The 24,860-nt window shown below is 42.9% G+C and overlaps 1 non-coding gene across 1 annotated transcript; it reads right to left on the bottom strand.

The window, feature by feature from the left end:
* Positions 1-10,005: 10,005 nt before the first annotated feature.
* On the bottom strand, positions 10,006-10,076 carry TRNAG-GCC (transfer RNA glycine (anticodon GCC)). The gene has a single exon. It is a non-coding gene; the product is annotated as a tRNA-Gly (tRNA).
* Positions 10,077-24,860: the final 14,784 nt, after the last annotated feature.

Below are 24,860 nucleotides of genomic sequence, written 5' to 3'. Positions count from 1 at the left end.
AAAAATCAAGGACCATAAAAAAAAAAATCAGCGCCCAACATGGGCTCGAACCCACGACCCTGAGATTAAGAGTCTCATGCTCTACCGACTGAGCTAGCCGGGCGATTTTTTTTCTTTCTTTATTGCATGGAAGAACTTCCGTAAAAAGGGGGAAAACTTCAAGGATACTGGTTCGCGTCTGAAGTTACCGGGCTGCTTAATAGGAGCCCGCCATAGCTCTAACTCAACACTGCATCCCCATCAAGACATCAAAATCCAGGGAGGCACACACATGCATCTAGGCACGGCAGCCAGCTTGGAGGTTCTTCGCGTGCAGCATATACACTCCTCAACAAACCACACTGTTCACGAAACACAGATTTGGACGATCTTGGTTGGCTCGGCATGTCTGTCCATCATACGGCTTTTCCAAAGACTGAATAGTCCCATCAACATAAACAGATCATAAGGCACAACAGAGTTTTTGTCAACAGGCAGAAATCTAATAGTGTATGGTGTAATTTCAATGTCCTTCTTAAGAGTTCGTTGTAGTATGTCCCAAAAAAACATGGCATCACGGCAGAGGATGAAGCAATGATCAATTGTCTCAGGCACATTACACAGACGGCAATTCACATTCCAGGGTACAAATATCCCCTTGTCATTAAGAAATGTCTTGACAGGCAGCATCGCTGTGTGTAGTTTGAAAAAGAACGTTTTAGCGGCTGCCTGAATGCACATCCGCCTAACACGCTTTAGAACACTGATGTCCAAAGACCCCAGATAAGGCTGCCGATACAATGGTGTAGGGAACAAAGACTCAGTGAGAGCCTAAACGCTATGTATTCACGGTACAAGCTATTTCTGATCTTAGTAACAGGTTATCTGCCCTAGAAATTCATTATCAAGATGTTGTAACCCTACGCACCGACATGGATACGATCTGCGCTAACCCTACCCAAACAGCCAAAGAAATCAGAGGTATAGAAGCCTGTTTGGATGACACCGAAAATCGCTCGCGACGTAACAATTTAATCTTTTACAACGTTAAAGATGAGAATACATCTGAAACGTACTCGGAATCTGAAGAAACAGTCCTCCGCCTCTGCCGTGATCAGATCTATCCATTGACCCTAAAGAAATTGAAAGGGCTCATCGTCTCGGGCGTCATTCTCCTGAGCGCATTCGACCCATAATAGTGAAATTTACATTTTTTAAAACCAAGGAGATGATTCTTTCAAATGGCCATGAGTTAAAAGACACCGATTACAGCATAGGGGAGGACTTTTCACGGCCTGTCCGAGAAGCGCGAAGGCACCTCGTCAAGTTTGCCAAAGCTACTACCACTAAATTTTCCTTGCGCTACAAAACTTTGTGCATCGGTTCTAAACGCTATGTATTCGACGAGTCATCACAGTCTGTACACGAAATCATCATCATCATCATTTATTTGACCCTTAAAGGCCCCTGGGAGGGGGTATTACATAAAGGGGGGGGGAGTAGTACATTCATCATGACTCACATTGGTGGGGAAAAAAGAATTAAAAAAAAGAACAAACAAGAAAACACACACAACAAAAGCATAAAGAGAAATAAAGTCACGAAATTGAAATGAAACCATTTATACAGCAAGATAACACATCAGACGTTCTTTAAACCTTACTGGATCGCTTTCAATGACAACCGATTCTGGAAGCCGATTCCAGTCTTAAATAGCGGCTGGCAAAAAAGATTTGTTCTCATAGCATAAGTCTTATCGTCGCGCCACTACTAATCTTCCTTGTAACAGCCCTCGCGGTAAACTTCAAAATCTTTCTTTTTCTGTTATCTTTACCAACATACGTAGTTTCCTTCCCAAGCGTGAACACATTTGTAATCTTGTTTCATCATCTTCCAGCAATATACTTATACTAACAGAAACGTGGCTAACTGACGACGTCACCGATCCGGAAGTTTTAGCTGATTTACCCAATTTTAACGTTTTCCGAAAGGACCGCAAAGGTTCACGAGGAGGAGGTGTTCTTATTGCCACTAACCAGCTGTTGCCTTGTTCTGTCATTAACATTCAATCAGAGCTTGAAATACTTTGGATAATCTGCCGTTCCGTACCCCAAATCGTCATACTAGGCGTCTGCTACCGATCCCCCTCCAGTAGTCCAATCTTTTCCTCAAAGTTAAGCGATAGTCTAAATCAAATAACTAGTAAATATCCCAACGCGCGCATTCTTCTTTTCGGTGATTTTAATTACCCATCCATTGACTGGCTGAACCTAACACCAACAGGCAATACTGAAATGACGAACTTTGTCGACATTTGTTTGAATTTCAATCTTACCCAGTTAGTAACTGAACCCACACGCGTAACACATGAATCCTCCAATATCCTGGACCTCATTCTAACTAACCAACCGGAAAGTTTGTCATCACTTACTTCTCTCCGCGAAATTAGTGACCACAACGTTTTACACGCTACTTTCACCTTCATCCCCGAATCGCGCTTAACATTCCCTAAAACGATTCGCCTGTATGACAGAGCGAATTACGAAGAAATCAATAATCATTTAATGGCGTTCTTTCCAAACTTTGATACAAGTTTCGATGATCGATCAATTGAGGAAAACTGGCTTATTTTTAAAACTAAAATTATAGATCTTACAGCGAAGTTTATTCCCACCATCACATTTCGTGCCAATCCCAACAAACCATGGTTCACAAAGCATTTGAAAACACTTGAAAACAAAAAGAAGAGATTTTTCCGTGCAGCTAAACGTAACCCGAGTGCATGCGCATGGAACAAATATTACGCAGCCGAGTCAACATACCTGCAGTCTATCCATAATGCCAAACGAACATTTTTCCTAACTGACCTCCCCAAGATTCTAACAAATAACCCGAAGAAATTCTGGAAAGTATTAAACCCTGAACAGGCGCCGGTCATCACACTTGCTAACCCGCTTGGTGAGATGACCAGTGGCATTGAATGTGCTAATATTTTTAACGCCGCTTTTTCATCCGTTTTCACACACGAAACTGATATGCCACTTTGTACCGTAACTGACAATCTGAGTTCGTATATGCCTCCAATCATTTTTTCTGTGCACGGCATTATATCTATCATTGAAAATATCAAGATGTCATCTTCTGCAGGTGCTGATGCTATCACCCCCAAGTTCCTAAAAAATACTTGCCATGCTTCCGCAGCGTATCTGTCAAAACTGTTTGCGCAATCACTTTCCACAGGTAGCATACCCAGTGATTGGAAGGTGGGGAAGGTTGTTCCGGTCTTCAAATCAGGTAACAAAGAATCACCCCTTAATTACCGTCCCATCTCTTTAACAAGTGTGCCATGCAAAATCATGGAACATGTCATTTATTCTCATATAATGAACTTTCTTGACTCTATAAATTTTTTTCATCCTGCTCAACACGGTCTCCGTAAGAACCTATCGTGCGATACACAGTTGGCTATTTTCATCCATGACCTGCATGTGAACCTTGACTGTAACCTACAAACTGACGCAATATTCCTGGACTTCGCGAAAGCATTTGACAAAGTACCCCACAAACGCTTACTACTAAAACTGTCCTGGTTAAACCTTCATCCTAACATATTACAGTGGATGAGCGAATTCCTGGCTAACCGCACCCAGTTTGTTAACGTTAATAATCAAGCCTCTAGCTCTGTTCCGGTAACATCAGGTGTCCCGCAAGGATCAGTCCTTGGTCCGCTATTATTTTTAATATACATTAATTACCTTCCAACGCATGTCTCTTGTAACGTCCGTATTTTTGCCGATGACTGTGTCATCTATCGTACTATCAACAACGCCTCTGATCAGTTCGCCCTCCAGAATGACTTAATCAGCGTACAGGACTGGTGTAACAACTGGCTCATGGAACTAAACCCTAATAAATTTAAAGTCGTGTCATTTCACCGAAAACGTAATCCTGTCATCTTTTCCTATAAAATCTCGCACGTCACGGTAGAATTAGCTCAGACTTACAAATACCTCGGAGTAACATTGTCCAATGATCTAACCTGGAACGCGCATGTCACTAAAATCATATCATCCGTTAACAGAAGCCTTGGATTCTTAAAACGACATTTACGTCATGCGCCACAAAACCTAAAATTGCTTGCCTACAAATCACTTGTCCGTTCTAAATTAGAATACGCCTCTGCTATTTGGAGCCCTAACCAAAATTATCTAATAAATTCCCTAGAATCAGTACAAAATCGAGCTACAAGATTCATACATTCGTGCTATTCATATAATATCAGTATATCAGCACTAAAAGCAGAGGCAGGATTAACATCCCTGGCTTGTAGGCGTCGTATTACTAGTAAGTGCTTGTTTCACAAATTTTATTTCAGCTCACTTCGTCGTCCTCCCTACATCAATCCGCCGGCACGCATTTCCCTCCGCATTGGTCATCCCCTTCAAGTAGCCCGGCCATGTACGCGTACAACTACATTTGCATCGTCATTCTTTTCACGCTCAGCCAAGGACTGGAACAGCCTTCCACACGACATCGCCGCAATCACCTGCCCATCAACATTTGCGAACTGTTTAACTGCTACCTTTAACAGCGAATAATATTTGTATCTTACGTTTTTTCTTTGTTTATTTAATCTGATTTTTCAATGTAACCCACCCCTTACGTAATACCCCCAATCCTGGGGGCCCTTAAGGTAATAAAGTGAAGTGAAGTGAAGCCTGAGTCATCTGTTTTCTCGAGAGGCTATATAGGTAATCTAAAGAGAAGCGCACAGTGAGGAAATTGAAAGTGTCAGCAACCTCCTTAAGGAATTCCTATAAAGTCCCCTCACGAGCCTGCATAGTCGGTGCGAATAAGTAAGGCAAATGAAAACTAAGCCGCCTAATGAGCACAGCTACCAGAAACGGGTGGTTTGCCGATTTGAAAAAGAAAAAACGGGAAACAAGTTGATGCACGAACAGGTGAACAAGACCCACTCCACCACCCTCTAAGGGAAGGAACAAGTTGTCACGCCTCATGGACTCCCATAGAGAGCGCCACACGAATGTTGCAAATATTCTGTGTATTGCTTGCACCTTCCTCCTCGCACAATGCAGGACTTGAAGGACATACGCGAGCTTTGCAAACAAAAATATGTTACAGACCTGTGCCCTCGCAAACACTGAGAGTTCCCTACCCATCCAAGCCTGTGTTTGCCGCCGTAGAGTTACAATTTGTGAATCCCAGTAGGCTGTACTGTTGCGAACTTGGTGCAGCGGAACCCCTAGGTACTCAAGAGGCCTACAGTCCCAGCATATGCCACCGAACTGGCTTGGCCTAGTTCCCCAATAACCCAACCAAGAGCCTTTGGATTTCTCTAAATTGAGAGCCGCGCCTGATATATCGCAGAACTGTTTAGTCGAGTGTAAAGCCTCAAGTACACTCTTTTTGTCATTACAAAAGAGGGCGACATCATCAGCGTAGGCTAAAACTTTAACTTCACATTGAGCCAGAGAGAAATCGCGGATAGCTGCGCTGTTAATTATACTGAGACAGAGTCGCTCCAGATATAGGGCAAACAACAATGGAGACAGTGGACATCCTTGACGAACAGATGCTTCTAGTGGTATTGGTTTCGTTAGCTCCTGATTAACAATTACCCTTGTATAGGAGTTCTTATAGCACTGCCTTATGCCTTTGAGCAAGACGTCACCAATATTTGCATACTCCAAAACCGCGAACAAGAAATCGTGCCGAACTTTATCAAACGCCTTCGCCAAGTCAATTTGAATCAGAGCTACTTGGCCTGTCTCATCTCATACTGTCTCTAATACTGAACGTGCAATATGGATATGTGTTTTAATACTGCGGCCTCTAATATCACAGACCTGATGCGAACCTATCAAGTCCATAATGACGAGCTGCAGACGACTTGAAAGAACCTTGGGAAAAATTTTGTAATCAACATTGTAGAGGGAAATTGGACGATATCCCTCAACAGTTTTCAAACGATTAGTATCTTTGCTTTTGGGAATTAATATTGTGTGCCCAGAATAGAAAGTGGGAGGCAGGACACTCACATCATAAGATGCTTGGAAAACATCCATCAAAACAGGCACTAGGCAAGGCGAAAATGTTTTATAGAATTCGCTATTAATACCATCTAGTAGTACCCCCCCTTGTATTACCCCCCTCGCTAGTACCCCCCCCCCCCTCGCTAGTAGTACCCCCCCCCCCCCCCCTTGTATTCACCAATACCATCTGGCCCAGGAGATTTCTGGCTCTGCAGGGCAGAAATGGCTGATTGAATTACATCCAAAGTGATAGGTCCCTTCACTATAGCACAGTACAAAATAACTACAACAGACTGGAACAACGTTGAATCAGCTTCGCCAGGATGGGATAGGTAGAAATAAATCTGGTCGCGTTTTGCATCACAAATAAAGCGCTAAAGCCACGTGCATGCGGCTTTAGAAAATAACAAAAAACATTACAAAGCTTCGGGCAGTATTTTGCCGCGTTCTTATGACAACTCTACTATTGGATGATAACTATTTGCATCCTCTTTGTATCGGTGCGGAGGTCAACGCCATATCTCTTCGCAAATTAAAGTTTATCGTCTATGGTTTACCGGGGTTTAACGTCCCAACGCGACTCAGGCTATGAGGGACGCCGTTGAAGGGCTCCGGAAATTTCGACCACCTGGAGTTCTTTTAACGTGCACTGACATCGTAAAGTACCCGAGCCTCAAGAATTTGGCCTGGACCGAAACTTGCGTCTTTCGGGCCAGCAGCCGAACGCCATAACCGCTGAGCCACCGCGGCGGCTCAATTAAAGTGGTTAATTGTTTATCAGATTTGTACTCACCTTCCCGCCATTTTTTTACTTTGAATCTTGTGGTTAGATTGATGGGAGGCTAAAAGGCCCCGTTTAAAACATTTAAAGGGTTTGATGGCAGTTGCCAACATGTTGGCAGTTTTTTTCCCTTATACATTTTAAGTAGTCCGTCAAGGCAAAGGGCATTATCTATAAATTTGCCATTTTTCTTTGAATTGAGTTTTTAATTCATAACTTGCACCCTTACGTCAACCCCCTGTTTTTCAGCTACCAATGTTTCAAATACTTCTTTCTAACTTCTACCACAGATTGATTCACATTAGATTGGTTGTTACTAAATCATAGAGCTTCATGGGGATTGACGGAGCCTGCATCGACATCCTTGATGCATACTGCCACATTCTAGTATAGGATGTACAATGGGTTCCATAGACTTAGCCCACACTGCACATATGTCATCTTGCTTCAATTTATTTTGTAGCTTCGCGTTCTCAGACACTTTGATCTAGCTTCAAAGAGTAGGGCACTTACTATTTTGTAATCACAGAACGATTCCTTCCTGATTTCCCTTCCCCCGCTTGTATATAGTTTTACAGTCTGCCTCTTTTTCCCCACTGAATTAGTCCAGTTCTTAGCTTGTGCGTTTTTAACCTGTCGTTTAAAGCTCTTTATTTCTCTGTTCTTGTTTCCTGCCTTACTGGTAGTTTTCTAGTATTTCTTTTCTTTCTTTCTTTCTTTCTTTCTTTCTTTCTTTCTTTCTTTCTTTCTTTCTTTCTTTCTTTCTTTCTTTCTTTCTTTCTTTCTTTCTTTCTTTTATTTCTTTTGCTTCTTCCTTTTATACTGTGCTTAAGAGCAAAACTTGCATTCTAAGGGGGAAAGACATACATGAGTCCTTTTACATTTCCGCCCGCACAGTCCACCAAGTGAAAGTGCGTGGGTACAATTCCCGAATAAACACATTCAAATAGTTTTTTTTCCACGAACAATACACGACTGGAACAGTCAGCCTGTACAAGTTGCTGGTGCCCCTCCCACACCTTTTGATACCGCTTTGAAAAACTACCTGTTAATATGGTTTCAATAATACGTCAATATGACTGTCAATATCAGCGTAGCAATATTTCTTCTCCTTTTGTATTTTGGTCTACTTATTGTTCATCTCCATAGTTGCCGTGTTGCTAAAAGCGTGCTGTATTTTGAAATGTTAGCTCTCTGCACCTGTCTTGCGCGTGTTTGTCTTTCTGCTGTGTTCTTTTCATTGTTGCCCTTTCTGCCAAAGTCCATGGGTTTTCTGAGTACATTGCATCATTTCCAAATTAATTTCATTTTACGTCTGTCGTTTTTATGACGTTTGATATGATCTCAGATCAATGCCTCAGTGGGGGCGCTGTAGGTATTTTGTATAAAGATATGAATTTCTGGATAGTTTCATAGTCACGATGACCACCTAGTTATCAACCCATTAACAACCAAGTTTATTAATTTCACATCTGGTCATAAACTAACACATCAGCTTCCTCATTATCACTTGGGCATAATTTAATTCGCACCAGTGACAGCGCTACCTTCTTTCATATTCAACTTTATTATCACCTAAAATTCATCATCATATCAAGCAGCTCAAGAAAATCGCATTTGGAGTCCGTGCAGCAATCAAAGCTCGGCTTTTCTTTCTTTATCCACGCTGTTATCGCTTTACTTTGCGCTTATTCATGCATGCATTAACTAAGGCATTGCAGCAAGTGGAAACACCACTGTCATCTGCGCTCCAACGAACACATTCAAAATGAGGCCATACACATCATTACCAGCAGTTCATATAATTCCAATGCTATGTCTAGGCTACGTGAGTATAATATCTTATCCGTTAATAATTAGTTTAAGTGCAACCTAGCAATCATGTTTTTTTTACGTTAATCAACAACAAACTTTCTTTTCAATTTACTGACAACTGGAATTTTGCAGTATAGCAACCCCTGTAGTTTTCAGCCCACAAAATATTTTGCCATCCCAAGTTATTACTTTATACAAGTATTTTAGCGCCAAGCCGTAATACAAGAAAGAGAAGACAAGACGCGGTGTCTTCTTTCAAGTGTGTAGTACGTCTTGGCGCTAAAATCCTTTACTATTTCTTACAACCAACTAGCGCAGCAGCTAACTCGTTTAATGTGTATCTTTTCGAGTTTTTTCTTTTCAAGTATTTCTCATATGGTCTCCATTTATTTATGGAACAACATGCCTCTCAGTTTAAAGTTACCCACGTTCTCGTGTGTGCTTAAATGAACATGGAAGAATTTTTTTTCACAATAGAAGACTTAAGAGCTTTCCGTGTATGCCTTTTATTTTTTAATATTTTAATTGTTTGCACTGCGCTGCGTCTTTCTTCCTTTTGTACTTTGTGCAATATCACATATGACGATGGTTATCTTAGTTTTGTATCTTTGTTTTTCGCCCCGATATCCCTTGTATCTTTGTTTTTCGCCCCGATAAACCACATTGCATGTGGTTTCCACCACATGCAATGTTTAGCACCTCTCTGTTTTACCTCTCTGTTGTATTGAATTCTCGAGGATCCCGTCACAGAATTCTCCCTCTGGGGCCGTCGCCCGTATACTGATGCTTATGAACTTATGCCTCATGGGGTCAATACATTTCTAATGTATAATTACTACTAATATTTAATTCTCCGATAATACCGTTCTGAGATTATTATAAACAGCTGGGATTCTTCATACGCTAATACTTTGAAATTCAGCGCGACGCACCAGCCGAGCCCGAAGGAAGAAAACACAACGAGTGAGCGCTCACAATCACTCCCCCGTAGTGGGTATGTGCCATTCTACTTGAGGCCAACCAACCAACCAACTAAAAGCTGCGTTGGCAGTCGGCACTCGTCGTTTCTTTGTTTTCGTCTCAAGTGTTGCGCTGAAGGAGGCGCTCAAAATTTACCTTTTTGCGCCACACGACACGCATAATACATCAAGCTTCTGGTTTTAACAATGACGTCATTTCTAGTAATTCACTCACTTCGAAGGTGGCGCTTCCATCGCACTGCAAGCCGCCATGTTTTGAAACTATGGGTTTCTGTGGAAGCTACGCTATAACTCTACATCTACCTTGCGCGTAGCGCAGTAACCGCGACCACAGAAGCCACTATGGCTCAAGTTGTAAACGCGTGGTTTTCGAACAGTCCGCAAAAATAAAAATCAATGCGTCGGCCGGGAATCGAACCCGGGCCACCCGCGTGGCAGGCGAGTATTCTACCACTAAACCACCGACGCTTTCTTTTTTATTACCGACTTGGCCGGGCAAACAAAACAAAAATACAATGACATGACAATAAAAGCACAGGTCAGTTTCTAGCTAGTGCACGATGATAAAATGGGTTAAATGATTTTAGTTGGTCGAGGACAGGCAGCCACTCATGCTGAGGAGCTTGCTGTCCGAAAACTTCCTGAGTATACATGATGGTCTCAATGAAATACTGATGAGCCGGATTCACAACAACATGTTCATGCCTGACATCCATTCGCGTACGCCATAGGCTTTTTTTTTTCTTTATTACCGACTTGGCCGGGCAAACAAAACAAAAATACAATGACATGACAATAAAAGCACAGGTCAGTTTCTAGCTAGTGCACGATGATAAAATGGGTTAAATGATTTTAGTTGGTCGACGACAGGCAGCCACTCAGGCTGAGGAGCTTGCTGTCCGAAAACTTCCTGAGTATACATGATGCTCTCAATGAAATACTGATGAGCCGGATTCACAACAACATGTTCATGCCTGACATCCATTCGCGTACGCCATATGCTGTGCATGCAGAGCAACATTAGCAGGTCGCAAGGCACTTCACCTGGCTCTGCACATGGTAGGAAGCGTATTCCAAGAGGAGTCAGGGGGAAATCTTTTTTCAGTGTGCGCTTCCACACATCCCAAAGAAAAACAGCGTCATGACAGTCGAGAAAGATATGTTCTATAGTTTCCACTTTTTTGCAAATAAGACACTCTACTGACCCAGGTACAAAAAGGCCTTTGCTTTGCAACCATGGCTTCTCTGGGAGGGTTCCAGTATGCAATTGAAAAAAGAAAGAACGCACTGAAGACTTCACCGGCATTCTTTTCACTCTTTTTAGCACATCCCTTTCGGGACCCAGAAGATAAGCACTGCGATAAACAGGCACTGGCAGAAACACATCAAGCAGGTCCTTGTACATCTTTTTCCTTGTTACAATAGTTAGATACTCATCGGAAAATTTTGACCGAAGAATACGGACTGCTGCAACAACTTCTTGCAAAAAAAATCTCTGCCTCTCCCGTAACCGAAAGTAGAGTAAGCATGAAATGTTTACGGGCCTAATGTCATCTCGGTGGACACCCGAACCGCACCGTACAGGAAGGGAGGAACGCCACCACCCGTTAAGCGCGATGCCTTGCCATTTGAACGCAAGGTTTTTTGAGGAAAGGAAATGGCGCAGTAATTCTCTGCCATCTCGGTGGACACCCGAACCACACCGTACTGGAAGGGAGGAACGCCACCGCCCCTTCGGCGCGATGCCTTGCCCTTTGAACGCAGCGCTTCTCCCCCGGGCCCCTGTGCGCCTGCGCGGCTTTGCTTCGATGCGCGAAGCCCCTAAGAGATCACGTATGACAACGAAGTGTATCGTGGCATTTATGTGCTTTTTGCACGCGTTATTAGAAATCGGAAATTATAATTCCGTGCATTATCAAACGCACAGCGGCTGACATCTTGATAAACATTGAGAAGGCACTGGCAGCAGCATGGATGACACAACATAATCACGCAGTGATTCTGACAATCGCACTTGTATAACAGTTCGCAGAAAATCATTATCTTGACGCAAGAAAAAGACAACCACCGACGCACATGGTGGGTAAGTCCCGCTGATCGTCTATTCATAGTCATCTCTTCCGCAAGTCTCCGTTAAGTGGGTCATTGCGCCGGCCGGCCTCTGCTATGCAAGGACGCACTCGGTCGAGACCACGTGTGGTAAAGCGCACGTTCACAGCAAGGTCCGGCATGTGGGCATGAAATTGTGCTGAACGACGTTTCTGCTTTTGCAGAACCAATCACTGGTTGGAACTTCTGAATAAAGCATTAATCGTTCACTGCTGGGTATTGTATTTGTACTTGGTTTAAGCATAGCAGTATCCAGCGGCTAAGTTAAGGACTGAGTGTGAACAGGCAGCGAGTTTTCAAACGGCCATTTTTAGTGGTGTTAGGGGCATAGTGCTCAAATAGTGCAGATAATTCAACTAGTGGCTTAGCCATCATGCAGAATACATAAATTTTCAACGTGTTGATCTGGTGCGTGGCAGTGATACGTGCAGCTTAACGTTCTAATGCGCGACGTGGGCTATCAGGGACTCCGTAGTGGAGAGCACTGCTATAGTACGGTGCAGAGGCGTTTTTGGATTTCTCCTTGATCGAAATACGGTCGCTGAGGCCGGTAATCGATCCCGCGAGCTTGCGCTCAGCAAGCGAACGCCATTGCCGCTAAACTACTGCTGCGGAGCGCGTTGGTAGCATGTTACTGTAGCTGAACTTTTTTTGTCTCACGGGGGGTAGTCTATTTTTATGAAAAGATGCCACTACTATTAAGCTTTCTCAATATGTGTTTGACACGAGCAATTGTTTGTTCTTTACCGATTTGTGCTTCAGTCATTTGCCATTAAAAGAGGCTCCACCTTAGCGGCGCACTCGGACGGCTTCTTGACTTCGCAGACGTCATGTCACCGGTCGTCCATCAACTCATCATCCCTTCGTGTAGAAAACACGCCGTTTCTGGAATTTCACATTTAATACCATGTTATAAAACAATTATCAGTATTTTGAATATTGAGAGAATTCTGTATGTCAGAAAAAAGTTATTTTGTCTCTACTGCTTTCGGTGTGCTTTTAAGCAATTCTCAGGAAACCGCTTTGTACGACAGGCAGCTTTCGCAGGTTTTCGTGACCTGGCACTCCATACTAATATCCAGTAATTGAAGTGATAGAAACAAACTTAGCTTGCTGTGTAAATTTCAAAATGCAATGAGAGCTAGTGTAAATGCTGTCTGTTTATTTTTAATCGATGCTCATTTCCCCGTTCATTCACGAAAAATTCAGCTGTGCACCCAGTGTAATACTTCTACCGCGCGTTCCCTTACAACCAGTTTCAACGCTACAAAGACATGCACACTGAGTGGCTTCGGCTGGGGACGCTTGTGCCTCCAGCTCAACTATGAATCATATGAAACGAAATGAAATGAAGTCAAGTTTATTACACAGAAAAAATATACAAAGTCCACGGTGAATGAGGCATCTGGATCCTTAGCCAGTGGCTAGTTTCGGCTCCATTACAAACATGTTATAAATCTAGGCAGTTGAACAAGGCTGAACATACAAAACATATAATTTAATATAATGCAATAAAAATAATCAATTCAACAGTAAGGGAAGGTGTATTGTTCTGATAGCATGTACTTTTTTAGAGCAGGTGCAATGTTCGAGATGGACTTAATGCTGAATGGGATGATATTCCAAACTTTATCGCTGACAAATGCTATGCTTCTACGTCCGTATACATTGTGTGTTGTAGGTAAATTGAGGTTATTGTTGTCAGCGTGTCTAGTGTGACTTGGAGGAAGCTTCAGAATGGAAGAATTGTACGGTATATCCCCTTTTATAATAGTGCTCACCAAGAGCGCTGTTTTCTAATCGCGAATTATACGAAAACGCATGATGTTGAGGTCTCTGAAGAGTGGATCTGATTATGAGTGCCAAGGTGCTGAGGCTATTATCCTTAATGCTCTTTCCTGGAGAGTAATAAGGGGTGCGAGGTACGATGAGTAAGCGTAGTCCCATGACTGGATACAGTATGTAAGATGACAATAGAATATACTGAAATAGACCACACGCAATAGATCAATGCTGAAATGCTGAAATGAAAAGGTTAATTTTTTGCATAATGTTTCTGTGTGATCAGCCCAACTTAGAGATTCATCTAAAGTTATTCCTAAGTGCTTGAAGGTTTTCACCTTTTCAATAGGTATTCCTCCGACCTGTAGTGCACAAGTTTTAGGCCCCTGTCTTCTGCTAGAGGCGAAAACTACAAATTTAGTTTTTTTGGTGTTAATCAAAAGCTTGTTCATTCTAAACCACTGCATTGTAGTCTCTAGTTCATTATTTGCGATTGTTTTTGCTTCTTTTAAAGACTTGTGCGTTGTAATAAGAGCTTTATCATCGACGTATAACACTGGCTGCGCGCTCTGTAGGAAACTGGGGTAGTCATTTATAGATAACGAAAAGAAGATAGGGCCGAGGACCGAGCCCTGCGGCACTCCGATTGTAACTTTTCCTAATGAAGATTGGTAACAATTAATTTCTACATACTGAGTACGATTTGTTAGATAACTTCCGAACAAATCAATGGTTATCCCGTAAAAGAATATTATGATCTACGGAGTCAAAAGCTTTTTTTATGTCTAGAAATACACTTATGGCAATCTGATTTATGTTTAACGCACTGTTAATAATCGCTGCTACTGAAACTACTGCGGTAGCGGTGGAATAATGCTCACGGAAACAATGTTGGCTAGGCGTAAGAATGTTATATTTCTCCATGAAATCTGTCATTCTCTTAGCTATTAACTTTTCAAAGAGCGTGTTTATGCAAGATAATATCGTAATTGGTCTGTAATTTGCTACGACGTTCTGGTCATCTCCTTTGTATATTGGTGTTACCTTTCCAATTTGGAGCTGTTCGGGATACACCCCGGTTAAGAATGATTGATTGAATATTCGTTCGAGAACATTACACAAAACATCAATGTTTTCCTTTAATATATTGACTGATATTTCATCATAACCCAACGCCTTATTTGCTTTCGTCTGGCGAGTGACATCAACTATTTCTTGCGAGGTTATTTCTTTGAACACAAACGTGTTATCTACCGCATTTGGAAGCGTGGTGTCGTAGGACACGTTAGGTGTGGACGAAAAATGGCGGCCGATTTGAATAAAAAAATCGTTCAACATTTCAGCCAGATATGCGTGATCATTTCTAACATGCGGTAAAATGGCGTTTTGGGGCGACGATTTTATTATCGAGTGTATGATGCGCCATATATCTTTAGAATTATCTTGTGCTTTTTGAACGAGGGTGTTGTAGTATTGCTTTTTGCGTTTGCGCATCATTAAGAGGGATAGGTTGCGGGCAATTCTGTATTGCTCTTTATAGTAGGCGTTGTTTCTATTTTGCTTTACTTTATTATTCCAGTGTTTTTTATGTTTAATAACTTGCAGTATTGATTCAGTCATCCAGGGACAGATCGGGATGGTAAAGTATTTTGACCGCCGAGTATTGCAGTTAATGCTGACACAGCTTGATTTTAGCAGCGAGGAAAACTTTTCATATGCTACATTAACATCATCGTCTTGAGCCTGCGAAAAGTTATTTTCTCGAAGCAATGCTTTCGTTTTTTCGTGATCGCATCTGAGTAGCTTTCTGGTGTTCGTGTTAGCGAAGCCCCGAGCACCAAGATCTACAGATATAGTTATGGGAAACTGATCGGCTACAGACTCTGTTATTACATCAGCCTTCACTAGACTCTCATCGAAACTTGAGAGAAAATGGTCGATAATGGAAGAAGACGTGTATGTTACCCTTGTCGGATGATCGATATGATTTTTGAAGCCATAGGACGAAAGCAGGTTTAGGTACTCACTACTCGCTGGATCGCCCAAGTTAATATTGAAATCACCACCTATTATTACCCCCTTCTGTGTATTCGAAAAATCGTCTAAGATATCTTCCAATTTTTTCATGAATGTTGGTAGATATGAGTTCGGTGGTCTATATAATACTTCAATTATGACGCCACCTTCTAATTCGACAAAAAGCATATCATATTCTCCTTCCTTTGTTGCTGTATGTCGTTCTATTTTTTGGTATTCTAGTGACGATGATATGTAGAGCATCACACCTCCGCCTCTCCTGCTATCTTTTCTTGAAAGTGATAAAAATGTATAATTAGGTATGTTCGTGAATTCATTTTCTTTCAGCCAGGTTTCTGACAGTGCCATAATATCATATTGAACATTCCTTCGAGTTATCATTGTTAAAAGTGAATCAAGATTTCTGTTGAGACTCCGGATGTTACAGTGCAGAAATGATTTCGGGGTGGTTGGTTGTGAGATTTCGGGGTTGTTAGATTTCGGGGTGGTTGGTTTGTTGCACTTGTTAGAACAAACTCAAATGGCTGGCGCATGACACAACGCAGTTACACAATTTTATAAAGGTCAGCAGTTCGTGCTGTTGCGATGTGAATGATTTTCGAGTGCTCCGCTTTTCTGGCAAGAATTTTTGAATGGGACACCAACACAAACTTCCAGTTCTTTTTCTTCTTTTTGGCGATAGCCTTTGCGAGCAAAATCTTATATTCTGGGCAGAGATGTTCATTAATGAACACCGATTCATTGTCGGAAACCCCGATGCAATCTGCGGCAAACCTTTTCTTTTTTGCCGCCTGCAAGACCTGGTTTCTTTTTGCTCGGGACACAAACTTGACGACAATGTTAGTTTTTTCCTTGTCTTTTGTGGGCACGCGATGCATTGTGTCAATATCAGATGGTGACATATCCTGTCCGATCTGGTCACCAATTTTCTTCACGATTTCCACCAGTGATTCGTTTGGTTCTTGCGGGATGTCTTTAATTTCTATGTTGTTGTTTCTGCTATACTGCTTGAGTTCAGTGAATTCCTTTTGGGTATCAATAACGTCTTTGCATCTATTCCTTCTCTTCGCTCAAAGCAGCATGCTCTAGCTTTAGGGCGTCCAATTCTTGCTTAGTTGCTCGAAGTTCTTCAAATTTATCATTTATATAAGTTAAGCTCTCGTTCATCTCATCTAGTTGTTTTTTTCAGTGTCACATTTGCTTCTGTTACAAACTTGAACAGCTCTTTGATAGATGACGGTGCTTTGTCACCCATGTCGAACAGCGAGCGATCCAAGCGTTCAAAAATTAGGCTTTGTGAAAAAGGCCGCGAAGGAATTTACGCACCTGCAAGGTAGGTGAAAGACGATCAGGGCTTGTGGCTCCTGCGCTTCGGCCTAGATCGCTCGCTGTTCTGGATCCACAGTGTAAGAAATAAATTCTTATACCGTGATCATATCCGACGCGTCACTAGTGCGGACAGACGAATACTCTTCTCTGAGTTTCCCGCATTAAGCATCTTGCCGTGAACTTTGTCCATTTCTGTCTATAAAATGCGTCGGCACAAACTTCTGGATGTTTTCGGGCAGCTTCTGTAGCTGGTATCTGCAGTAACTACGGGCATCGTCCCTAGCTCGTGCTTCGAATGTTCGACAGGTTCATCGAACAGCCATATTATAATACCCCTATTAATGGCATTTGGGTGTACAATAAAGAAAAAAGTTATTGGTAAGCTGGTATTCATCACCAGAGAGTGCCTTTCAAATGCTCTCCAACTCATTCTTATTTTCGTGGTGATTTCACAGTCACGGTACGGATCTTCAGTAACTGCCTCCCGTAAGTATATGTAATTCCTTACCACTTCCGCTGCTTCGCTGCCTATTGTCTTTGCCCTTTGAAACTGTTGAACATTATTTTAGGTTTCTTCATGTTAAACCGACACTGAGGAGAAATTAAAGCTGAGTCCTATCGGTTGTAGCCACAAAAAGACACTTTGTTAAAACAAAGCTCTTGTAAGGCAGGAAAGAGTAAGGGCTGAAATTCAGGTGTCGCTGCCACAGGCCAATAACGCAAGTACAAGTGTGTTGATGAAAATAGGAGAAAAGACACCCCAGACCTCCGAGGCTGAGAAAGGTGCACGAAGGTCATGCGTTCGATCGATATTGAAATATCAAGCGAGGAAGACAAAATAAAAATGAAAACTGAATGTGGGAAGTGAAAGAGAATCTCTACTTGGCGGCGCAACAGGTGTTGCCAGCCGAGTTTCACTATTGTTTGCTCTTCCGTGGCTATGCGCTTTGCGTGTCGTTTCGTTTCTGGCGCGCCTAGTTTTTCAAGTGCAGAGCAGTACAGGAAGCCCGAGCGCTCCTCGAAGTGTTCCTCGGACCGAGTTCATTGCGCAGCCCGCACCTGCGACTAGGCAAACATCTGTGACCGGCTGATGTTGCACAAGCCTGCACGTAAGCGAACGCACCAACCAGCGAGCGTGTTCGCTTCGTCGACGTTTCAAGACGCAAGGCTGCTGAGTCAGTACAACGATGAGCATTACTACAGAATCTAAAAATGGGTCCACGTTCCAGAGTCTACTCATGAGTCGTGACGGTGGCTCGGCGGTGACAGCTGCCGCACCAGTAGCTTGGCTTCCTGCCGATGCTACCAACTCCTCATCGCTCCCCGGCAGGCCCACCACCTCAGACCTCAAAAGCATCGCATGCTGTGTGGAGCTGAGATCGCTGAAGTGCAGGCCGTTAGTAATTTGGTTAGCTAAGCTTTCTTTCCCATAGTTTGTCCTAGACCTCGTTGTGGATAGGGAAAGCACACGTAAATCATAGTTATATTCCTCGGAAGATAAGTGTCACGGGCGGAAATGAAATCCTGCTTGATTGTGTTTTGTGTTGATGATGATGGTGCAGTCAGTATCAATATTGTTATAAGTTGAGGCCTACTCAGTCCACATCGAGTGACTCAAGCGACGTTGGTAATCTTGCAGCTTTCGAGCATTAACCGCCTCTACCACGTTCTCGTTGACTTCGGCGTGGTCGGCATAAACTGAGGGCTTGCTCAAGTTTAGCCGCTTCTAATGCGGCGAAAAGGAATATTGCCCTATGTTCGTTGCTTTGCGGACTTATAATTCGTTCCGTGTTTGAAGGACGGTCAGGCCTTAAGCTAATTTTTACCGAGCCGTGAAGTGTGCTGTTCATAGAGCTCACGAGGAAGTGTCTGAAGAAGTGACGAAAAGACTCACAGAACGCCTACCACCTCTAAAGGGAGTTTCAGCGACATCATCGGCGGCAAGCAGAGCTGAATCTTAGCCCCTACATCGTTTTGTGTTGAGGTCAGCAGAGGTTTTCTTGTTCATCGCGCTTATACAGGCAGTATCATAAAATGTGGCCGAACAGATACGCGAAAGACTGCGTGTGGTGTGGGGGCTACGCCATAACGTACCACGCCACCTGGGGCTGTGAAAAAAGCCCTTTATTACCAAAGATAAATAGCCCTAGTCTAGAGCAATGGGAGGCCCTCCTGAGTGACTCCGACCCGAGCACACAGCTTATGCTGGTGACGATTTCCAAAGCAGCGGCGGAGTCCAACGGGATCCTGGAATAGAGAAGACCGACCACTGATGCCCCACATCTATCTATCCCCCACTCCCTACTCCCTAACTCTTCCTTTTGCAACAATAAATGTTTTTACTACTACTATTACTCAGGACATTCGGGTTATATTAAATTTGTAAATTGGGTTTTTCAGGAAAGGAAATGGCGCAGTACTTGTCTCGCATATCTCGGCGGACACCTGAACCGCGCCGTTAGGGAAGGGAGGAAGGTAGGAGTGAAAGAATGAAAGAAAGGAAGAAAGAAAGAAAGGAAGGAAGAAAGAAAAAAAGAAATAAGGAAAGAAAGGAAGAAAGAATGCAAGAAAGAAAGAAATAAGGAAAGAAAGAAAGAAAGAAAGAAAGAAAGGAAGAAAGAAAGAAAGAAAGGAAAAAAGATAAAAAGGAAGAGAAAGGAAGAGAAAGGAAGAAGTCAGGCTGCATTGCAACCGTTGTATTTTGCGGTCCCCGGTCCCCTGCATACATACAGCATAACTAGGAGGGCGCTCTGTTCGGACTTGATCCAGGCGCGCTTAGCTCTGAAATTCACTTATTCAAATGCTGCGTCGAACGTCCGTGCAAGCTAGCTGTCCGAAAAACAGAACTGTTATGCTGTCTGTCGCATACCGACTACCCTTGTGCTCGAGGCACAGCGTGTTTCGGAACGCACGCGTCTCGCTTATGTGCTGTGTACCACGCACGGAAATCTACACTAGCCAGGGCCTGGTACCGTTCCAGATCGTAGGTAGCTATTAATGGGCCGCCACTCGAAACTGCCTCGCAAGGGTGGCCTAGACGTGGTGGAGTCGCGAGCAATGTGCAGTCCAGCCACGATGACGGCCGGGATCGCTCGGGATGGTTTGAGCTCTTGCATGTGCCTGATGACGATTTTGGTCGCGCCTCCAAATGAGCCGCTTTCTTTTCCTTCTCGTCCTCTCTCGTCTTCTCTCTACGGACTAAAGACGACGCCGCGATAACAGCTGTTGCTGTAAAATGAGTAGCGTGTTGAAGAAAAAATAGTTAACGTTGTGTAAACAATTCTACATATCACACATTATTTGCTGTGGCAGTGTCGTGGTGGTTCGAGCAGAAAAATGAGGCGCAATGCATGGGCACACCCCCTCCTCTTGGAAAAACTACCCCCATAAAAAAAAAAAGCATGCCTCCTGCGGGAATCGAGCCCGAGCCACCCATGTGGAAGGCGAAAAAAAATGAAAATTGCTAGACATCATTAACACTTACACTTATCGGCCTATGTGTTGCTGCGAGCAGCTGTCGCAATCCAGTTGCGTGGTGGCCGTCGTCTATTCTGTTCGAATATTCTCGCGCGTCGGTAGAGCTCAAATAGGGGACCCGCAAGTGCGGTTTGCCCATTATAAACTTTTCTATTGACTGCAAAATGACTGCAGTGTTGTGCGCCCATCAGTTCGAACTCCGGTAAAATTATCTGCTCCTTTCAAATTCAAATCATGGACACGAGAACGCACATGCATACGTCACTAAACGGTTCATTTTCCGGCGCCCTGATCCATCGGATTCTGACGGGAAGAACACATGCTAATTCAGCGGCAGAACCCCGACCAGTACGGCACTTAAGCCACTTTGGACACGTGTTACCATGCGATAGAGGATAGCGAGTGTCCATTAGGACACAGTCGGTGCGCATTTTATTCAGGGCTTTGTGCCCATTTATTTCTCTTAAGAAGCATTGCTTGCTTTCTCATGTGCGTAAAAAGAACTAATACCACAACCACCTCAAATTGAGCAATAAAAAAAGAATGCGTCGGCCGGGAATCGAACCCGGGCCACTCGCGTGGCAGGCAAGTATTCTACCACTGAACCACCGACTTTTTTTTTTCTTTATTACCAACTTGGCCGGAAAAACGAAACACAAATATACAATGACATGACAATAAAAGCACTGGTCAGTTTCTAGCTAGCGCACGATGATAAAATGGGTTAAATGATTTTAGTTGGTCGAGGACAGGCAACCACTCAGGTTGTGGAGCTCGCTCTCCGAAAACTTCCTGTGTGTACATGATGCTTTCAATGAAATACTGATGTGCAGGATGCACAACAGCATGTTCATGCCTGACATCCATTCGCGTGCGCCATAGGCTATGCATGCAGAGCAACATTAGCAGGTCGCAAGGCACTTCACTTGTTTCTGCACTGGTAGGAAGCGTATTGCAAAAGGCGTCAAAGGTAACTCTTTTTTCAGGGTGCGTTTCAAGACATCCCAAAGAAAAACAGCGTCATGACAATCGAGAAGGATATGCTCTATAGTTTCCACTTTTTTGCAAATTAGACATTTCACTGACCAAGGTACAAAAAGGCCTTTGCTCGGCACTCATGGCTTCACTGGGAGGGTTCCAGTATGCAATTGAAAAAAGAAAGAACGCACTGAAGGCTTCACCGGCATTCTTTTGACCCTTTTTAGCACATCGCGTTCGCGACCCAAAAGATATGCACTGCGATAAACAGGCACTGGCAGAAACACATCGAGCAGGTCCTTGTACATCTTTTTCCTTGTTACAATGGCTAGATACTCATCGGAAAATTTTGACCGAAGAATACGCACTGCTGCAACAACTTCTTGCAAGAAAGCACTTAACCCACTCCGACCTGCAGACATGGATGACACAACGTAATCAGGCACTGATTCTGACAATCGCACTTGTATAACAGTTCGCAGAAAATCATTATCTTGACGCAAGAAAAAGAATCTAGTGACTATCTGTCTCAGAAATAAATTTGATAACCCTAGCCCACCGTTCCGCACCTTGTGGAACAGATTGCATCGGCTGGTACGTTCCCATGTTGACGACCACTGAACCACCGACGCCGATGTTGAGAAGCTAAACTGACCGTCTGCTGAGAGCGCAACCTGTTACGCAAGTGTCTATGTAGGTCATCCCACCGGCCGGCGCCTGCCACAGAGAAGCGACTGCTCTCTGTCGAAAAAAAAAAACTGCTGTAGTAAACCGTGTATTCAACGACAGTGTGGACTACATTCCTGAGCATTTATTTCGTCGCTCGAATGCGTTGCATATTCATCGTTTAGAGCCACTTGTTGCATTAGTATTAACATTATTTATTTAAATAAATAAATACCCAAGAACTCTGGACAAAAGGATTTTTGAGCAGGAAACCATTTATGTAAGCATTTTTTTTCGCATAATGCAAGATTTCACCATAAGAGTAAATATATCCGCAGATTCCCGACGGCAGTCTGGTATTTTTTTTTTCTATTAATGATTTTGCTGTCTTCAAAAGCAGTCCCCATTGGATTTCTATGACAGTCGAGTGTTCGATGCGATCGATGGAAACATTCCAAAAGAGAGATTTTGCTACACATGAGAAGAATGAACCATTATTTTCAATATTTACATGAGAGTGTCCTAAAATTTTCCAATTTTCAAAATTTTCGTCGTCCTAGAATGTTGGACATGCAGATTGTATTTTTTGTTGCCGTGCGCGTTTTTTCCCCGAAGTTCTAAGTGCATATCGGCAGGATATTGACGGAGAGTACTCAAGTGAGTATACGCAGATAGATGACCACCGGCATCCCTTTTGAATCTGTGAGGAGGTGAGTGCAAGCTTTTCTAGCAATTTTTACTGATTAATTGCTTATTGTATTTGTACTCGCAGCCCCTCTCTTCATTTTATTTTAATTTGAATCCGGTGGTTGCATTTACGCAAACTTAGGAGCGTCTGCTTTGAAACATTTAAACGGGTTGGTTGCAGTTGTCATCGTGCTCGGCATTTTTTCCCTACATTTTTATGAAATACGTCGAACAGAACGGTACTATGTATGAATTTTTCCACTTTTCTTAAAATGCAGTATTTAATCTCGAACTTGGAACCTCACGTCAACGCCCTGCTTATCAGCCACCATTATCCAAACACATTTTTTTTTTGCTAACTTTCACCGCAGATTTCTTCACATTGACTTTCTGGTCACAAAATCGTGGGGCTTAGGGGGAGCGACAAAGCCTGCATCGACATCCTGGTGGATACAGCCACATTCTATAAAAATATGTTCAGTTGTTTCACACTGTTACCCCATACAGCACATGCGCCATCTTACTGGTTGAATTTCTTTTTGTAACTTTGGTAAAGACACCCTGATCTAGCTTCAAAGAGTAGGGTGTTTCCTCTGGTGCTACGAAATCACAATTCCGTCCTGTTTTCTATTTTCCAATTTTTATTTATTTGTACAGTGTGCCCCTTTTCTATTCAAGAAATCCAGTTCTTGCCTTCTGCATTTTTAACCTGTCGTTTATTTGTTTCGCAGCCGCTATAACCACCTAATTATCAACGTCGTAGATACCAAGTTTATGTTATTTGATCCACTCATAAACTCACAAATCACTTGCCTTCTTCATCGCTTGGTCATACTTCCCATTGCACTAGTGATAGCTTGACAATCTTTGGTACACAACTTGATTGTCACCTAAAACTTTATCATCATATCAACCAGCTCAAGGAGAAAGCCGCCTTTGGAATCCCTGATCTATAATAAAATCTCTTTCTTTTTCTCTTCTTCCGCGCTGTTATCGCTTTACTATGGGTTTATTCATGCGCATATCAACTACGACACTGTACCACTGTCATTTGCGCTCGAAACAACGCATTCCAAATGAGGTCGTACCCATCGTTACCGGCAGTTCATATAATTCCGATATGCTTTGCTACGTGAGTATAATCTTATTCATTAATAATTTGTTTCAGTGCAATCTAGCTATCATGCTATTCAAGTGAATTGACAACAAAACTTTCCTTTCAGTTTACTGAGAATACTTTTTAAAATAGTACCACACCAGGTTTGTAGCTCACAAAAATTTTCTTGCTACCCCAGGTCTGCGCTATTCATAGAGTTCTCGTTTTACATCTATTTCTTTATGGAATAAACTGCCCTGAGTTTAAAATTACCCATGTCTTTGTCTATGCGTGAATCAACTTTAAAAATTTTTCTTTCACAACAATAGAATGCTTGGCAGGTTTGTGTGCGTGCCTTTCATTATTGATTATTCAAGTTGTTTCTACTCCGCTGTCTTTATTCTCTTTGTACTTCGTGCAATGTTAAATATGAGGATGGCGCTTTTATTTTACATTTCTGTGTTTCGCCCTGTAAATGTGTTTCTTTTGTTTCCATCGCATGGAACGTTTTGCTATGAATATTACCTTTCTTAATAATAAACAAGTGCCTCTCTGTCTAGCTGCTGGTTTATTTCTAATGCAGCTTAATGTTAATTTATCGAGGATATCGTTACAGCCGCCTGACTATGGGTCCTTCAACGGCATACTGATGTTTATGAGCCCATTCCTTATCTACACCATCAATTCTTATTAATTACATTATCGTTATTAATTGACTTCCCCGTAAATATACCATTTTGGAGTTATTACAGACAGCTGAGCTTCTACGTACACTAACAATTTGAAATTCAGCCCGAGGCACGAGCACCTGTCCTGTCGACTTCTTTGTTCGTCCTCGTTTTTGCAGCGAGCAATGAAAAGAGACCAACAGGCCGAAATAGCCACTTCAATCAGTAAAATTCCTCGGAAAAATAAAAAGCAGTGCGTCGGCAGGGAATCGAACCCAGGCCAACCGCGTGGCAGTCGAGTATTCTACCACTGCACCACCGACGCCGATGTCCGGAAGCCCCGCTGATCGGCTATTCATAGCCACCTGTTACGCAAGTCTCCGTTAAGTAAAGTAGGTCACTGCGCCGGCCGGCCGGTCTCTC

The sequence above is a fragment of the Amblyomma mixtum genome, chromosome 1 (assembly GCF_055824585.1).
Source record: "Amblyomma mixtum isolate Tamu chromosome 1, ASM5582458v1, whole genome shotgun sequence".
NCBI lineage: Eukaryota > Metazoa > Arthropoda > Arachnida > Ixodida > Ixodidae > Amblyomma > Amblyomma mixtum.
Note: the sequence above shows the minus strand (reverse complement) of the source record. Positions and strands in the feature narration are given on the sequence as shown.